The sequence below is a fragment of the Hetaerina americana genome, unplaced genomic scaffold (assembly GCF_022747635.1).
Source record: "Hetaerina americana unplaced genomic scaffold, ioHetAmer1.1.p SCAF_12, whole genome shotgun sequence".
Classification (NCBI taxonomy): domain Eukaryota; kingdom Metazoa; phylum Arthropoda; class Insecta; order Odonata; family Calopterygidae; genus Hetaerina; species Hetaerina americana.
In genome coordinates this window covers 12,451,306-12,471,608 of record NW_027286292.1, presented here as the reverse complement: position 1 = coordinate 12,471,608, position 20,303 = coordinate 12,451,306, and the positions used below count along the sequence as shown (strand labels likewise).

Genomic DNA, 20,303 nt, shown 5'->3' with positions numbered 1-20,303 from the left:
ACTTAAACATTTCCGAGTGACACTCAACCCTGTAAAAGGCTCATATTATTTGCATTCGATCAGTTAACTGTGACTGGAGTTTAGAATGGTATTCGCTACTTTGTTAACGCATGGTTTCAAACTTAACTTTAATAACTCGCATATGTGTGACACAGGATCCAACTAAATTAATAGACTATCAAATACGTGTCCAGACTTCACATTTCCTAGCGTTCAATGAAAAGATTCCATGTCGTCAAGGGAGTAACAGAACACAGTACATAGTTTGCGTTAACTGATTTTGATGTGTTTATAACTTCCTGAAATTTTGTGGGAGAATAAAGCAGTATCCCATGACTTCTCCTAGTCAATCACAAGTATAAGCTGGATACCTGCGCATCCTCAATTCTCCTTCAAATCGGATCAACAGCCCTGACTTGAATTCAAATCGAAACCAAACCAAATAGAACTTTCATATAATATTGCCCTCTTCGGTCGGTGCTATCACATCGGTTATTAGACGAAGTTTTCTGTAGAGCAGACATTTTATTCCCTTATTCATTGAAATAAAATTCTCACGCATCTCATTGGCATTTAGAAACATGAGAGAATATGGTTGTAACTTGAAAAAAATAATAATAAGCAATAAAAATGCATATTGTTAGAAAGTAAGTTTGATCATTGGAGACCATTTTAAAATACGAAGTTACATATTTTACGAAAGTCAGCCGTGGAAGTTAAAAATGTACTAATTTGTTAATACTGTACCCAAATATTTTGAAAATCTTTTATAAATTTTTTTTAAATAAACTACTCTTTGGAGTGAATATTATGACAACGATTAGTTGATCTTTTGTCACCAAATCAACGTTTTTGACTAATGTCTGAATACGTTAAACTGTGTATCAATCAGTATTTGCCTTTTGCTTGAATTAACTCTCTCCGATGAACAGTTGTGGCTGGGATAGCAATTTAATCAAGTGCTGCATTAACCATGAGTGGCATTGTTTTGCTTCTTGCTTTACCGCAAAGTAATGGACAGCCATCACATCAAGTGATTACTGCTAAGAGTAGTCGAGGACTCCATATTCTTCACTCAACTGCTTCTGGAATGCCCTTGTATTGCCGTATTTCCTGGCCTCCCATAATTTCCCAGACCTAAACCAGAAAATTAAGAAGGGTTTGGTGGTTGGGTAGAGTAAAAATAGTTCGTTGGAGTGCCCATGACAACAGATTAGGTTCACATAAATCCTTTTTGATTAACATTTGCGTACAGTAATGAATTCTCTTTCCTTCTTTCAGCCCATGAATTAAAATCCTTTTGGGAATTTACTACAGAAATAAACATTCTCTTAAACTGCAATTAAAACTCATTAATTGTAGGTGATCTAAGCCTAGGAACAGAGTCATACTCCGTCTTAAATTGGGCAAATATAATTGAGGTTATGAAATAAACAGTACTCACGCAGTTGCTCGTCAATGACTGTGGAAACTGTTTACGCATTAAATGTTTATCTTTTATTACGTAAGAATCTCGGCACAAAAATATTGGCAATTGGAATGAAAAATGAAATCATGGTATCCGGAACAAATGTTTTAAGTGGACGTCAACTCCTCCATTATTTTAAGCATTCAATGAAACTTCATGATTTAACTACGTTTTCATTTGATACACATATGCCGTTAGAAACAAAATTAGATGAAATGGTACCATGATGGTCAGGTTATCGTGCGAGAAATGAAAAAGAGTGCAGTTGGTTTGGCAGATAAAATATTGGTTAATATATTTCAAGGTATTAGAGAATCCAATTTGACTTCATGCAAATATTTAAATTCTCAATCGCGTCCAAAGAATAACGAAATGACAAAACATCGGTATATCTTCTCTTTTGACCGATGTATCGGGATGAAATGACGAAATATTTGGCCTACCCAGGTACGTGGTTCTCTGAGTAAGATGTGATTCTTAAGCATTTCTCTTCTGTTAGTATTTGTTTTACGATTTAGGTGTCATACTGTATTGTGGAATTGTGCTTGAAAAGGATTGAGAAAATTGTACATAAATACAGATGAATGAATAATGCGTAAAGCTTGAGTCTTCGCGAGATGTGTGCAGGATTGGAAATTTGCAACGTATGTCAATGGCAGTGGGGGAATTGCGAATTCAAAGTTTCTACTTTTTGAACTTCGAATCGAATCATCCAACCGATTCGAAAATCGAATCGATTGCCGGAGCTTCTCAGATTTCTTGCATTCGCTGTGATCCAAATATGATATTTTGGCCGTGGGGGATTTCACAAATGTGCACTGACATGATTAGCGTTATTAAGCTTTTCAATTTTCAGAATGATACCAATTACGTTTTAGGGATATTGAAGGCAATTTTGCAGTCTATTTAGTTTCACGCCTCATTTTAACATGATCGGTGGAGTAATATTTGCATTATCGGGTGCCCTTTTTTCGTCATTATATCGTATCCGTAAGCAATCGCCTGCAGGACCTCTCAGACGGACAGAAAGGAGAAGCATAAGTGTGTACCGAGTGAAGAAATTCGTGAAACACATCTACCACAAATCGTTATCAGCGTTTATCAAAATCCAACTACACCGCTATGCCCACTTGCTACCTCTTAGTCCTCGTTGGCTAATGCGGTCGGGTGAGTGGAGGAGAAAGGGGCAGCAAGCATTGGTCTACTGCCGAAGGAAAGCGCTAGAGGCGTGAATTTGAGGTCCTTTACGATGATCGTTGCAGGGAAAGGGGTCGTTCGATGCAAAGGAAACCTGAAGATCCTAAAGTTATTCTATTAGATCTTACCTTGAAAAGTTGATTCCATCAGCTCACAGTTCTCAATATCGGAATGCAACTCGCGTTTGTAAATGGATTGCTTTGGTTGCAAATTGTTATCACCTGCACAATCTCCTTCGCCACTGCTATCCCTTAAAGAGCTTTTGGAAGAACTTGGGCGTCGCAGAAAGAGAATCCTATAGCCAAGGGCGTAGGGACGGTCATTGGGGACCGCAGTCTTTAGTCACTTGTCTCAGTGTTGTTGTCTAATTAGATCCAAGTGGATTTTGGCATAGTTTTTTATTTGAGTCAATAAAAAACATTTTTGAAAAGATTTTTAAAATAATCTCTCGCGAAATCTTCACGAAGCTTTCAGTTTCAAATGTTTCAGATGGAAAAAATGAATAAGTCACTCATACCAGCTTTACTTTACATTGGTCTGACATTCTTACATTGGTGTCACAGAATTTCATATCACATTGCATTATTTTTTCATTTCTGTTACAATGAGGTATCACTTAAAAAATAATCTTTCACTGACATCATTTGAACTAAGTAACGTAGAAGATCTGCAGACTCCTTGTGCCATTTCGTTTCCAAGTGCAACAAAATTTCCAGTAGCTACGTCAGTTCCTCCTCTTTTGGCCATCGAGGCAACTTGTGCATAGTGCTTGGAATATCTTTCGACGTGTGACGAATTGACGCGTGCACTCCGCCGTTCATATAATCGTGCCATTAATTGAATGCGACTTATTTCCCATTTTTCGTATAGCAATAATGAGCTAGTACACTGACAATTAACCAAATCCTCGGAAATTCGCTGGTCTAAAGATATATGATTCACTGTTTTTTTCCAAAATGTAATATAGGCGATTGTCATTAATGGCAGATAAAACCAATGGTGAATATACCGTAGTGGGATGTCACCTGAATTTGGGGAGGCTGCGGCGTCTGTGGGGGCGTCGGCGGCCGGGAGGTGCTTACTTCGCGGCTCGTCGATGCTTTGGAGGGAGAGGATACCGAGGCTGCCTTCATTGCGGGAGTTCCGCTAACAGTCGCGGAGTCCTTCCTTCCTCCTCATCGTTATCCTTTCAAGGCCAATTGTGTGTCTGTGGCAAGTGAGTAACGAGCACGTATGCCTCTTTTAGGGGGATCGAGATGATGCGGTGGCTAGCTTTCCACCCAGAGGGCCGAGGTTCGAATCCCGACGGCGGAAATTTTTCGTGGAATCCCGATCCCTACTTGAGGCGCTTCATGTAGGGCACTTTGTGTGAGTGCGCTGTCCGTTGGATGGGACGTTAAGCTGCGGACCCCTTGGCGCCTTTCCTTAGGAGTAGCCTAATGCCGACGCCGGATTTCTCTCCACCCTTCATCCTTTCCTGTCCATTTGTCCATTCGTAATAGCGCAAATGACTGCAAATAACCTTAGCTGTCGATCGCTTCCCCTAAATACTACTATGCCTCTATAGGATTCTCAGGTGATTGAGGCCCGGCGGATAATGAGCAGAAGAGGAGGGTTTGGAGGGAAATCCCATGTCGGAATTTTTCAAACTTCTTTAAGTGCTTGAGCTCGCATTTCAATACCCAAAAGGGTGACCATGAATCGCTCTTGAAGTCCTTCCGCCGAAGCAGCAGGAAGTCCTCGAGAATGGCTGGAGACCCATAGGACAGCTGCCAGCGCGCGCCTACTCATCCATTTGTTACTTAATATTTCCTTTGTTTACATAGCGGTGAATTCGGGAAAATATTTTTGTTAGATGTGCGTTTCCACGCGAAAACATATTTTTAAATATTCATAGATTTGGAGGAGGGGCCTGAATTTATCTAGTATCTGAAAATAAAGTTGTTCTCGTAAACGCAATCACGTCAATATTTCGATCGGTTCTTGAATGCACCCTCGTGACCGCGGCCTTCAATTAAGGCACGTCCGTCATCCCCGCTCTCGACGGACGGACAAAAGGCTTGGAATTATTACAACCGCGGAGTGAGAAAGTTGGCGAGTACATTCTTGGAAATATTAAGAGAGGTGGAAAAAATCCAAGGGTTTACTAAAATTATTTCTCTTCATTATCTCCAAAATTTTAATTACTCCTTAAAAATGTTGTAAGTCTTGAGATGGATGGAGATGAATTTTTCAAAATATCAATTGAGAGCATTTATGAATTTTTCGTCTTTTGAATTCGCACGGTCTGTAAATGACGGGTATTTTCAATGCTACAATGCTGGTGCATGTATTGTGTCATTCATATCACTTCTGAGGAGGGCTTGCTTTAGATTTCCGCCTAATTCTATTCTCGAGCTGAAGCTTTCCCTACCGGTGTTGCGTCTGATCATTATGTTTATTTAGTCACTCTATCTATAGGATTCACTCTCATCCGTCACCCCAAATTCACTCCTTCCATTGATAGCGTAAAAGATTCATATGCGAGTTCCTGACGATGAGAGACGGCAGCAGAGAGGCGATCGAAGCGCATTCTTCCCACGAAGCATCGGTGGAAATTGCGTTCAGGGATGGAAGCATTCCATTAGGAGCATGGATTGAAGTGCCAGTGGCGGAACGCACACTCCACGGGTCGGATTACGTAATAGAGTCGACTTCACCCGTTTGACAGCGTCACGGCAAATGTTGAAATGGCCATCATTTGGATACTGGGGCATTCACACCATCAGGACTGAAATACTGACGAGGGATACATTGTTGCATCTCCGTGGCATCGCCCCTCCCTCTTGCCCCTGTCCCCCCTGCCTCGCCTACATCCATCACCCCCTGTAACCCCCGTTTTCACCCCTTTTCCCGCCTCCCTTTCCCCTCCCCCCGTTCCGCACAGCGGTGGGATGTCGCACTGATTCTCTGTCCCGCAGCCTCCCGCAATTATGTGAGTGTCTCCTTTTTTACGTCATCTTCCCATCCCCTCGTCCATCACCGCTGGAGACACTTATAAAAACGGCGTGTAATAACACATGAGGATATGGATATGGCCCTCCTCACCCATTATCCCCCTGGATCCCTTTTCCCGAGAGCATGACGAAACAGCGCCACTCTGCAGCTACTCCAAAGTCTATTTCATTTGAGAAAATGAATTTAAGGCTGGCTCTCTATCGCCACATACACGGACGCTGTTGATCTGCCTGAAAAATGATCATTCACCGTCACTACATCCAAACATTTCGGTCATTTTCTTACGACTGCTACAGCTGACTTCAGAGTTTTCCTGTTTTTCTTCCCACGTTAGAACATTTTCATGTAAATTTTTGAGAAACTTTCTCCGTCAGCCTTCCGGAGTAGTATTGGTGAGGTTCAAATATGGGTTGTTTTTTAGACTGAGTCGGTTACATTTTTAAGTTTCACGACGGCTTTGGTTAATTTCCGTCGCATAAGAACACGTTCTCAGAAATGGCAGATTACTTTGCAACGCACCGCAAGCGCTTTTCATTTTCTCTCCGTAGTCAGATATTTTGGCTTCTGACGTGCGTGTGGCATGCAGGAATTTACATGGTACCAAGTACTCCGAGAGAGTGTATAGTAAAGAGAGGATAAAACGCACGAGAACTGTGCATCGTCATGCACAGTTCTCGTGACTTTTATCCTCTCTTCACCATAGATCTTCAGATAGCATAGCGCTTCTTGTGGAAAACTTGGCTATATTTGCATGTAATTTAAAACAGTTTCTATGTGACGACCGGACCTCCATTCGAAGTCCCCGCCTGAGCCTGACGCACATGCAACCAGCGCCGTGGAATGACTGGAGCCAGTCTCCGCAGTCCGCGTGGGACTCGCGGGCGGTGCGGTGCGCTGGGCGGGAAGAGCGGCTGCCGCAGCATCGGCTGCGGCGTTATAAGTAGGCGGGGCCGGCAATGAGGGGGCGATGATGAGTGGGCCGCGCCCTTATCTCGAAAGAGAGCAGTGTGTATTCCTGAGGTACAGGTGGCGGCGTCAGACTGGCGCCGAGGAGGTACCCTTACCCTCAGAGAAGAGGCTTTTCATTAGTGCATGTTTCAAATCCTACCATCGGAATCCACGATTCTCGGTTCATCATAGCCAAATATGAAATATTCATTGAATCAGTAATATTATTTTTTTTGATAAAAATTTTATATTTATTATATATTTTATTTTGCAGCCGAATTGTGTTCAAGGCGCTATGGGGGGCAAATAAATAAAGTATTTTGCATTGTATTTCTTTATAATTATATGGGAGATCTATTGCGTAACAATATTGTTACGGCCTTCGGAGTCAAATTTATCTCATGTTTTTCTTCCTTTAAATATGAGGACCAATCCCAAGGTATTAATAAAACCGTGAATTCATAAGCGACCGATATCAACCCGAAGGTCCCTTTGATAGGATAGGGTAGACGAAGCCCTACGGCGTGTGAATTTCACAACGCAGGGTAAGAGGAGCCAGTTCCTTTCCCTGCGCCCTCAATGGTTTCCCAGCTAAGGGAGTGCCCATAAGCGTCTCCTGGAATCAAGCCCGGGCCCTCCGGTCTAAGATATTCCGACGCTGCACCCACTGGACTACCACGTTTTTGACCGTTGTTTCGCATAACACCAAGTGCAAGGAAAGTGCTGGGGAGGGGTGAAACGGGAAAAGGACCTGTTCCGACCCAGCTCCGTGAAATTCCTTCAAGATTAACAATGGAATGCAATACAGTGTCATTTGATCCATCGCTGATTTAAAATTATGAATGAAGTGTAGTCCCCTGTTATCAAGGCGTCAGATCCATGATAACTCGTATTTAAAAAGAACCTCACCCAAGTTCATCAAGTTCTGCATTCATCGCCGTCATCCTGGCCTGCGGGTCGTCGCACGTGGTTCACAGGTGTGCTGCCGAGTGATCCGCCACCGCTTGGCACCGGACGGACAATGCGGAGAGGGAAAGCATCGGCGGCGTGCCCATAGACCGCGGCTCGAATCACGATTCAACCGCCAGGCCGTGCGCCTCGCTTGCACCTGTTCCCGGCCATTCGAAGTGTGCGTCATCGCGAGGATGTGGCAGGAGCGGTTGACTCCGGAAACGGCACGCTCGCCTGTGGGGGGAGGGTAGGGGGTGGAACGGAGCAGTTTCTGGGGCCCGGTGGGCGGGGCGGACTCGGGCGGGGGAATCGCGGACACTGCGGCGGTGGGCGACAGGAGCGCGAAATTTGCACGGGCATACTCTGCGTGAGCGCAGAGCAGGGCCAAAGAAATAGTTTGGGATTAGACAACGTAGACTAGTCGTAAACATTGTTTTGTTTTGACAGTGAAGAAGAAATCAAGGTCCATCTGTTTTATTATCTGCACCATAAGGGGTAGAGATTATGGTGTCAGTTCTCCGCCACTCTACCCTCCGCACTTCCTTGCTGATCCATTTAAAAACTTATTTCTTCCTATCTCAGTCACCTTCCCTGCTTCGTTGCTTCTTACCCGCATTCGATTCTTTAATTCTCCTCTTTTCTTTTCCCCGTTCATATTTCCGTCTTCCTTTGTCAGGAATTGTTGTTTAAAAATCGAGCCTCTATTACTTTCACATGAATACTTCATTATTAAAAGACTAAGCAGGTTAAAAGAAAAAAAAACATAAACATAGTAATCAACCTGAAGGTCGGTTTGGTGGGTGATGGTAGAGTTCACCCAGTACTAAGCCCGACGGCGTGTGAAATTCACGCATCAGGGTAGGGGGGCTAGTTCCTTTCCCTATGCCGGTTATGGTTTCCCAGGAAGATCTGGAACCCGAAAAATCACATAACTTGGGTGGAGCTGTAGGTGGCCAGAGTGCCTTGACGAATCGAACCCGGGCCCCTCCGGTCAGCAGTCCAACGCTCAACCCCATAGACTACCGCGACCCACTGAGGTAGTGCAGGGGGTAGAGCGTTGACCACAGGGTTGCAGTGGGTCGCGGTAAGCAGTTTACGTAGTTTATATTTAATTTCACACCAGTAAGTGATTTAATTTGGTTATTTTTCCTCCTGTTCCTATCGTAATGAAAACAGTCTTGTGGTTTGCTCTCAATGTGAATTTCAACAGAGATATTATCCAACTGGAAACATTTTAGTTGCTTGTTGATTGCTGAGATGGAAATACGAAAATCGAGAGAGAAACCACCTGAATCTTTGTTTTCTTCAGATTTTGGTCAACGGACTAATTGCTGACATTCAGGTGCTGTGACGTTTTCAATTGTGATTTGACAAAAGGCAATTATTATAATACTAGCCCGCTTATATAATCTCAGCCCGCTGGAGCCGAGAGCGCACTTTTAGGAACTTCCATTTAACTTGAAATGTGCTTCAGTAAAAAGTGTTAGTGAAAATATAATTGCATTTTACGGAAGTAATAGGAGGACATATGGATGAGCGCGGAACGAATGAAAACTGATATCTGGAAATCGTGTGGAAATCAAGTAAAGAACAGCGTACGCTGCTTTGCATCTAACGCACCTCATTGTTCTTTAAGCTGCACAACTCCGTGCTCCAAGCACAGCTTAAGGTTCGAGCAACCAATTTTCACCCCCTCCGTAGGGTGAGTGCACTCCCGGATGGCCATTCAGGTGTGCAAATAGTTACCCACGCGTGTGGGTGGGGGAGAGAGAAGGGTTAAGTTGGGGGCAGGAGACTTGAGGCCTCGGGGTCCCCTGGGAGGGAATTCGCCCCCGGGGCAGTTCCTGCATGAACGGGGGCCATTGTGGGCCTCCTGATGATCTTCCAGTTCGGGGGTGGGGGTTCCATTGCGAGGGAAGGGATTAGCGCTGAAGAGGAGGTGATAGACTGAGAGGGGTGGGGCAGGAAGTGGATGCCGTGGCTTTGGACGGGGGAGGAGTGGTGTCGCCGCCTCGGGGCTCGAAATTGAAGGCACTGCGTGGGCACTCAACCGAGTTCAAGACGAATATTGGGGTAAAAATGAATCGATTTCCGAGTTCATCTATCGAGGAGATTGGGGAGACGGTAGTTCTCTTTCCACGGTGCCCCTGGGGTCGTGTCGCACAATGGGCGAAGAGTTGGAGCACCCGTGGCGTCACGGGGCATCGAATACTTCAGCCCTCCTCCGACTGGATCCGAAGCCCTGCGTCTTTCCCGGACTGAATGATGAAAGCTGGAACGCGCACTCATCGGTCGATCCGCGCTGTGTCAATCGGGCAAATGAGAGATATGAAATCAGAATGAGTTAAACAATTAAAGTAATGGGAAATGTAATTCCTCCATTAAAGTTCGTGGCCTACCATCAGTCAAAAGTCTCTTGGATCTTATTCTGATACTGCCAGAATTTAATATGTGCACGCACCGAGAATATCTAAATATGTGACAAGGATGGAGGAAATATTATTTTGCACGATTTCAAGGTACAAACACCAGCCATCCTACCCTTTCTACGACTTAATGCCTCATTATTTGGTGAGATTATTGTCGAAATCCTGGCCTTGTGCTACAATGGTATAAAATGTGTTTAATGGCCATGAGATTGACTTTCTAATAGATCCAGATTATATTGCATTAGTTTCCTTAGCTTCGGCCGATGCTCACGCATGGCGGTTATACTACTAATTAGATGATATAGGCACGTACGCACGTACACGGAAAATTCTTTAAGGCATTCTACGATTGCAGCAAAATTCTCTTCGGGAACTGGCCCTCACGCGGGAGCATAAGGACGGGGAAAATTTTCCGCAGCTCACGGTGGTGAGGAACGTATATACTTGTATTTGGTGGAGCTACGGAGGAAGCAATTTCCATTCTGCTGCCGCCGGTTGTCTTCAACTCAAGGAAACGTTGAAAAAGGCGCGAAAGTAATTTTAGCGGAATCATCCGATGATGTGTACAGAAAATCGGAAATTTAGCAGTTTAAAAATCATTCGCCTCGACCGTGATTCGAACTCGGATAATTCCTGGCTAAAATACTCAGAGTGATCAATTCACATCAAACCTAAGTGCGAGTGTGTTTGAAGTTTCTCCCCCTTGTCGCAATGTGCTTAAAATATTACCGGAATACATAATGATGGAAGTGAGAGTCGAACCCGTTTACATCCGTTGGTTTAATTAATCGGTTACTTGTATCCAACTGATGGAGTTGAGTTAATGAAGGCTAAGAAATGGGGTCGATGGAATTCATTTTCTTCGTGTCTTGACCCATTTTTGGATATTCCAGGTCACTTTAAACTGCTCTTTCTCGGAGTAACAGCCTCGTAGGGACAGACCCAGTCTCATACGGACGGGGTGCTCAATAATACAGGTCGCATAATTCTCAGTCTTTCTCCCTGAAATTTCCATCCAAGCACTCAATGTTCTTTTGTTACTCTGCTCCCGCCGGATGATATTCATTCTTCTCTTGAAGTTTTCAACCGGAATTTTCCTTCAGTTGCTTTTCTCACCTTGGTAATTCATCAATATATTGTTTATTTTGTTCCTCATTATTCCCAAATTGCTGCCATTCTTATTTTATAAAAATCTGAGGAAATTTTTATACTACCGGGCTGTTAGTTTTGAGATCACCCTTAGCATTTCAAATCACCTTCAATCAGAGTGTTCTAAGGAAAAATATTTTTGCGGATTCATCCAAATGATATGACCAGATATGAGAACTTATGTATAGATTGATTGCTTACTTTGGACTCATTTTAGTGAATTTTGTCCTGGGTATTTGTAAGAAATCCTAAGTTTTAATAATGAGAGTCCCAAGTTGAACAGGTTCGCTGAGACTGACATTCTTCCGCTTGCTACCACTTCGAAACACAAAATGTCAGTTTCAGGAGTGCCACTCTCACTCTGAGCCTCTGCCGCTCGGGAAATTTACGGCGATGAGGTGTATGGAGAGGGAGAGAATATCTTATACCGTAATTAAGAGCAATGAAAATTGATCCACTATGTCTCCAATATGTTTTTCCTTCTGCTTATTTATTGTTGATCATTTTTTTGTCTCTATCCCACCTCATTTTCTCTTCAAAAAATGCATTTTTTCGCTTCCGATTTGATTTTTTCAATAGGCAAGTTAGGAGGAAATCATGATATGTAAAGTCAGGTGCTTGAGCGTGATATTTTCAAACAGTCCCTTTTGCCGTGGAATAGAGGGTTGTAAGAAATTGATACATTCTATGATAAGGAGACGATGAATACAACGGGCAAGGGTGAGTAGCGAAGCGAAAGATGACAATAAAGCCTACGACTCCGTCAGCATGGGTAGTCACAAATTAATATTAGGGATCCCGGGAAAATTGCCGATATCAGTACCTACCGATTTCTTTTCATTATTCTAAATTATCTTTTGATTGCAGATAAGCACAATAATCTCGCTCAATCTGCGAATACATGAGGCCGTGGAGAAAATTAGGCTATTTTGTAAACTCTCGATGGTAGTGGTGCTGTGCGTGAGACAGGACACAGTCTTAAAAAAAATTAAGACACTTGAGGCTCAGCAGAACACATTTCAGGCTTAACCCTTACTTGGGCTCATAAGAGCTCCGAGAAATGAATTTCGTCAGAGATAGTTTCGTGATCGGGCAGACATAATTGTTTATCCACTTACGGAAGTACGATACGTGTACGTGTACTTTTCAGTAAAAAAACGCAAATTATAAAATTGAGTCACCCATTTAAAAGAAAATTTTATGTAAGGAATTGAATATGTACTGTCCTTGATGGCGGCGGGGTGGTCCTTTCCCGCTAATCTAGAGGTCACTAATTCGATACCCGCATGAGTGAGTTTTTCTCCACCTAGGTCTTTGACGCGTGCATATGTCCTTGTTGTTTACACTACAATGTAAAACGCCAAAATTGCCTGATTTTCGGGTTATTACTAAACATATATTTAATGGGGACCTAGTAGTCCAGTGGGTGGAGCGTGGGCTACTGACCGGAGGGGCCAGATTTGATTCTGGGTGAGACTTCTGGGCATTCTAAGGTTCACCAAAGCCATATGATTTTTCGGATTCTAGACCTTTTTGGGAAACCTCAGAAACAGGTTAGAAACTGGCCCCCCTACCCTGATGTATGAATTTCACACAGCATTGGGCTTAGTACTGGTTGAGCCTTATCCTCCCTCACCATCTAATCGAAACTTCTGGTTGATTACTGTATATATTCAACAGATTCAGGCGAGATGTAGTGGAAGTTCGTCATTATGAGAAACAAATTTGCAATTTTCCACAGATTTATTGGTGACGTTTTGCGCGTTTCAGTTCATCGAACCATCTTCAGGTCTTGAGCCTGAAGATGGCTCGATGAACTAAAACGCGTTGTACGTTACAATAAATCTATAGAAAAGTGCAAATAATTTTCTCATATTGATTACTGTAGTTAAATAAATAAAGAAATTAAGCTGCAAAATTGTTCGCTTTGCCGTGCGGTTCTTAAATTTATACACTCTTCCTCTCGAGCCCCTTGCCGATGGCCTCTGTCCTTCGCCACCAGTTTTGTTCCCAGTCTATCGAATAACACGATTATTCCGTTAGCATTAAAGTATCCCCCACTCAGGATTTGACAGTGATCATCGTAAGATTCTAGAGGTCGTCTCACTGTCAGTTCTGTTAGTAATACCGCGATTAAATTCCCTGCTACAGGTTCCAGTTTGTAAGACGCCGCCCTCTCCCGTCTTCTTCCCTGTTATCTTGTGCTTTCTGATGTGACATTAAATTAAGCCATTGAGGCTGGGAGCTATCGCACCCCAGTAGGTTGGTCCTAGCACCGACGGCTCCACGTGATAAGCGTGGAGATAACGTAGTGTTTTGGGATTGGGTTTTGAAGTTTTTGAACTCTTCCGTTGGGAGGTTCAATGAGAGAGAGAGAGAGAGAGAGAGAGAGAGAGAGAGAGAGAGAGAGAGAGAGAGAGAGAGAGAGAGAGAGAGAGAGAGAGAGAGAGAGAGAGAGAGAGAATTATGGTTTAGTTGTGAGGAGACACCAAGATAGTATTGGATGGAGAGCGGGCGATAGAAATTACCAACGGAGTCGATGGTAATTTCTATCGCCATCCGGGAAGGGGAGAAGGCGGTAGGGGAGAACTTTGATGACGGTAAGGTTGGGTGTGGGGGGGGGGCGGAATTACCTCTGCCATTAACTTTCTTGCGTATATACATGTAATCGGCATCCTCGTGCGCCCCTTTGTGTATTGAGACCCGGCATTAGTTCGGCGCCCCCCCCACCACCGCAGCCGCCAACCGATCCCCTCCCCCGTGATTATTTTTCACTCGTGTTTGCTCTCATAATGACACCTCACTTACTGCGTGACTTGTGGGTTCGGGTTTATTGCTCAGCGGAGCGTGAAATGGGGAGATCCGAAGGGTGTCTCCCCTTTCCCTCCCTCCCACCTTCGCCCTCCCCCTCCCACACATCCTCTCCCTCGGAGCCCTCCCCCTCCCGGGCCAATTACTCGGGGAATTGGCCGCAAGGTCTATTTGCCCCCACGCCCGAATAAAGGAAATATCGACGCAATGAGCCCCGAAAACAAATTATCCCGATACAAATCCGTCCGTCACCAGTGATGTTTCGGCTTCTGCTGGTCATGCGCACGTCCGGGCGGTTTTGGCGTGAGCTGCAGACGCCAAGGCCCCAAGACCCAGCCGCGAGCACTCAAGAGACCTTTCCCTCCCCCCGACCTCTCCGCTCTCCCCCCACCCACTCCCACACCCCCACTTCCTCCCCGCTCGCGCCTTCTCGGGTCAACTTGGGCCGTTTTGCTCTAGCGCCTCGGCGAGGGGAATTAAAATCTGGCGGCCATCTTGTCGGTTTTTTTCCTTCGTGGCTTAAAATTGTTATTTTTAAACGGTAAGGCAGCCTCACCTCCGACTTATCGGGATTAATCAATTGAGAGGTCAGAGGGTACCCGATGCAAATGGTGACGATTGAAAGACTTCAAAGGCATTCCTATTTCTGTACGCACATATTAGAAATTGGATAAATTGAGCTATCAGTCGCTGAAAATTTTTGTACTGAGACCCGTAATTCGCGAAATATTTCCAAAAGTGAACACCGAGAAGGATAATCACTAAAATTTCCTGTCTTCCATTCCAAAAATATTAAAAATGACAATGTTCGTCTATACAATGAGAATTATAATTTCAAGAGAGTAAGAAAAATTTCATTCGGTTTACGTAGAAATACGTTCTTATCCTTAATCGGTCAATTAATCGTCTACCACTTCTTCATCTCTGGTTTTGAAACCATTAGGGTTGATTGGTCACAGTCCTCTACCCATCTTTATCTTCTGCTTAGTTCCAAAAGCCGACTACATTTCATATCTTCTATTGCCTGTGTCACAAACTCCGTTCTAGGTCATCCTCTACGGTCATTGCCCTATATCATCCCTTCCAACTTCTCATACAGCAGGAGAAGACCAACTTACGCGTCTCATATACATTTAAGTGTCTTCCACAGGGTTCGCTCTCTCCACCTACTTCCCCCAACATTCATGATTTGTCAATCGCACTGTCCAGCCTATCTTGGCTATTATTCTATAGCATTACTTCCCAAAAGCTTCAAGCCGTTTCCTTTCCGTTTTCCATACTATCCATTTCTCGCTACCACATAGCGGCGCACTCCACACAAAGTCTCGGCCAGCTTTTTTTTCAGTGCCACATAGGTGGAGCTATAGGTGAAGATTCTCCTTTATTGTTAAAGGTAGCATATACCTCCCATATCCTATTCATTATTTCTCCTGCATTCAAAGTCCTGGCACGACGGATTGTAAATGAATTATATGGCGAATTTCCTTATCTTGGACTAAAGCCATGACCTGATGGGATAGCTTGGGTGCTCAGATGACTCATTGAACAGGAACGTTGGGAGCGCTGATTATTGACTCTGGCCGAGCCACCGGAGAGAGGTCGATGGGAAGAGGTCAGGCGAGAGATAGTTCACGCAGCGGCTATGCGTCAGTGAAGAGGTCTCATCTCAAAGGGTGCCGAGGTGTCTAATCTCAAAGGATATACCGATTCTATAATGTCTACATCAAGTGTATTCTACCGATTAAAGGTTGGTTTCGGACAGTCCCCAACAACTATCATGTGCCATATTTTGCATTGAACTTCTCTCGCTTGTTTCCCCTACATTATTTCCCTCTTCAGATTCGCATGCTTCCTCCTTGTCTTCCTTCCATAAAAAAAATTCTTTCTGTTTCTTCTTATATATCTTGGCGTCACGTTAAAAATCCTATTGAAAACTTAAGAAAATATTGATAAATCGTTATTCTTATGGATCATGGAAAAAACAGAAATAAGTCCTAACAAATACATATTTTCCGTCTGTGTTTGGTACCTTTCAGCAGAGGCAAGGCATATTCGGTCATCATCGCACGAACGGCATGCGTTATCAATGTCAATTAAAGAGCAGCAGAAAAGATGACCCATCTGAGGATCTCAACTATTAAAATATTAGCGGGTAATCTTAGGTCGACGTTGGAAACAGCGCCCCTGGAAAATGGAAAGGAAAACGGTGAAAGGAAAGTTAGTATAAGTTATTAGGTGAGGCGACCATGAGTTCACAAGCTAAGATCATTTACGTTGTTAGAGACACTCTCCCCCTGCTCTATGAATTACTCTGTAATTACCACTCTACTAGTCCCCACTACCAAGTTCATCTCCCTTCACACAAATCCATATAGTTTATTTTACCCCTCATGGGATTCGGGATGGTCCGGTAGATAATGTGCTAGCTTCCAAACTTGACGTTCCGGGCTCGAATCCCAAGGTTGGTAGACTTCTCCACTGGTATATCGATCCCTACTTTGGATACTTCGTAGAGAGTACTTTTAAGTGCGTGCGCCGTCAGTCGGATGGGACGTTAAACTGTGGATCTGTTGGCACCTATCGTTAAGAGTAGGCTAATGTCGACGCCGGGTTTCTCATCACCCTTCCTCCATTTCCTAAACATCCAACTCTTATCAAATTACCCACCATTCTCAGTTGTTCAACGTGGAGTTACGCTAGAACTAACGATAAAATTCTTTGTAAGCGAGCGAATATTCATATACAGAAGAATACAAATGGTGCATACGAGCAACTAAGCGAAAAAAATGGATTAATTCTATTCATTATGAAATGCAATATAAAATGAAGAATACATGAAGGAAGTGTAAGAAAGGAAAGCATTGCAGTAACCACACAGGTATGACGTATGATTTAAGGTTCCACTAACAAGTTGGGCAAAGAACAGTATAAACAGCGAGGGGAGAAATCATGCACATGTGTTCAATAATTGTCAGGAAGTAAAAGTGAAAAAACTACCCCACCAATAGTTATAAGAAATAAGACGGGAAATGTGTTCTCATATAAAATAGAGGTATCATCTTGTTTCTAAATGCGAGCAGACCTTTTCTAAGTAAGTTATTTGTATGATAAAGGAATTAGGCCAGAAAAATTCATTAGGTCAATGTTAGTCTCAGTCTATTTAAGAACTGAAGACAGTATTCAATCACTAACGTTTATCGGTGGCTATCGCGCGAAGCAAACATTGTAATTGTCGTCACCAAAATGCTGGAGACAATAGCAACAACTATATCCCTGAAGATCAGCTAGGATTTATAAAACACGAAAATAATGAAGTAGTCAAAGGGTAGGAAGGTTAAGAAAAATGTCAATATGGGAGTGAATAAAAGCAGGTGGAACTTGGGCATATATTTAACGATGGAATCTTATGGAGCTCTTAAATTAAAGTCTTGCTTTAACTAAATAAATATTTGCAAGAATGGGGAACTTGAAACTGGTGCTCTTGAGTGACGGCTCAGAGAAAATTTGAACGAAGGGTTTAGCATAACGTTTTATGAATGTGAAATCTTGAACGATGAAGAAGAGAATAGACTCGTGGGCATTGAGTTGTGGCTACGTGCATTGAAGAAGAACACAAGATAGGAAAGCAAAACAAAGGGAAAAATGCTCTGAAAAATCATGGTACACGTTATATAGGAAGTTACTTCGAAAGATTGAGTAACTTGGTGGTTTCTCAAATGTGTAAGAATGATTGTTTATGAGGATCGGTAGGTGATGTGATAAGATTAATGCAAAAATTCGAACAAGGTACAAGAAGAGAACGGAAATATTGTGAGGCAATGTGGTTTTGATGAACATGATATTAGAAAATATTTCAGGGAAGCGAGGTAGATGGAGAAAGCAAGAGGTACGTGGCACGGAGGGAGGACCCTAAAAGGTGATAATGAAAGAAATTTGGGATTTACAGTCTGGGTAGTTTAGAAACAGTAAATCCATTAGAAGCACACGTAGTGTAGAATATATCCAGGACTAATCCAAAATTTTGATGCTTCGCTGTGGTATTTCGGGTATCATTTTTATGTGCTCTCGATGGGCTAGAATTAAGATAGACGAGCACGGTGAAATTTACCGCTGTTACTTCTTTTTGAAGCATTGTATGCCACATTGTGTTTCTCAATCCACTGTCCTTCATCCATCATCGTGACAGTACGGTCTGTGTTAGGTCTTTTACAATCACACTATATAACAAGGAATTTGGATGTTGAACAAGAGGTAGGCAGAAATATACTTCTGAATGCGAGATAATTGCCGACATTAATAAAATAAAAAAGTTTTTGCAGGGAAAATTTCGAGGCGCTTAGCATATATTGGCATTTTATACTGTCCTTGGCATATGCAGACTTTAAAGTTTAGAGTGTATCGTTTTAGGGAATTCAAATTTTCGATTTAAAAAATAATAGAAAAAAACGTAATGCTGTGGAATAAACAGAAATACATAGATTACATCTATATCTTTAACTGTTACCACAATTTCCGCATCGAAAACATTTCTTAAATTGGTTTAGAAGCACAAATAACAGCGTAAGAGTGAAAAATCGACGAAAATACACGAAAAATAAATATAGCGACCTATAAATAATAATAATCAATTACAACATACCAATTTGCCCTTCAATTTCAATACCATTCCGCGGCAAAAATGGAACAAACTGGAACGTCAAATCATATGGCCACTTGAGCTCTTAAAGGAAGTTAACAGGTGATTTTTGTGTAAGCTTGATTATTTAAAAAAATGAAAATGTCATCGATTGTCTCATTTCGATCACGACGCCATTATTACTTACTCTATCGGTGCTGGCATTGCCTCTATGGTGATACAATAATTCCTCCAGATGTGCTCCCATGCTTGCTATCTATTTTTTATTCATTCTTTAGGTCACCATTTCTTACCTTAGTTTTATTTTTTTTATTCTAAGAAAATATTTTTCTTCATTTAATGTGATAGAAAATCATGTTTGTCAGAACTATAGGTTGAAACACTCTTCGTGGCACTCGTCTATCGAAATAAAAAATTATTTCATTCTTGCGCTGTACCGAATAAATAAAGGGTAAATAAATAATATACCAATTGGAAAATCGGCAAATTGGAAGAAAAGAGTGTGGACTTTAAAACATAGAAAATATAAGGCCTTGTGATATTTGCTGGACATGCTAAACTCGTGCTCGACAGTATTTAGCTGTAAATATAATCATTCCCTTGAAGTGGAAAATTTTAGGGGTACATGGAAGGAAAGGTTTTAATATTATTTAACTTTGCGAAGTTTTACAACGCATAAAATTATTACAAATTCCGAAAATAGCAATGAACAAACTTAGTGTTTATTTGAAGTTTTTCGTGTATCTCCATTGTATAAGCCAGTCGCTCATGACTTTATTCTGATATAACGTGAGCCTAAAATCCGTTTATGATTCTTTGAGTTTACGTTACGGTATCTAATACAGTATTTATTATAGCCACCGATACAGATTTATTAATTGTTTAAGAACTGTTTTTTACATTATGGTTCATTATATTATAACCTGAGTTTAGAAAGTTACGTCAAAAGGAAACCGCAACGGGAAGTATCTAAGTACATGGCGACTCTTCTCTGTGTAATTCAATTGTGGAGTGATCGGAACACAGTGGATTTCTGAGGTCCGTCCTCGGAGTTGAGTGCTTTCAGTGTTGAAGCAATTGAGGGACGGTTGAGTGTTTGAGGGTTGGCTTTACGAGTCCTTGCATCCTGTAAGTCCTGTTAAACCTTGTCTCTTCCTCTAATTTGTTTCAATAAGCGTGAAGGAACCTGCAAATTTCGCAGGATTACCTAAAGTTTAGTCCAATTGCGCGAGATTAAAAAAGATTCCTAATTTGGTTTATAGAGCAAAGGGATTGCTCTGAAAGGTGAGATTGGTCCCCAATTTGTACCCCAGTTATTTCTTGACTTCCTAATTTTGTGGTCAATATGTCCTTAGCCATTTATTTATTTGGTAGTTCTGTCCATCCAAAACCTACCATAACCGGTAGATTAACTATAACAATACGTAATATTATTTGCCCAAAAATGCTACGGATTTAGTATTGTATTAATCGTGTTTATAATCAACGCATATAAGGAATTAATTGTGTGGCTAAATATTGTTCTCCTGCCGAAGTAAAACTGAAGGTCGGAATAGGTGAGATAATTTCTTATAATGTTTAAATTTCATCATCACGGGACAAGTTGGCATATTTATGTAAATGTTTTGCATTAAATGCCCTACACCGATGACATCATGTCGCTTTATCCTTGATATCTGCCTACCCCCGTAGTCCGTAACTAATCCTACGTACAAAA

The 20,303-nt window shown here is 42.3% G+C and overlaps 1 protein-coding gene across 1 annotated transcript in view; it reads left to right on the top strand.

The window, feature by feature from the left end:
• LOC139685868 (fez family zinc finger protein 2-like) overlaps positions 1-20,303 on the top strand; it is a 141,744-nt gene that overhangs the window by 8,173 nt on the left and 113,268 nt on the right. The gene's annotated exons all lie outside the window — the stretch shown is intronic.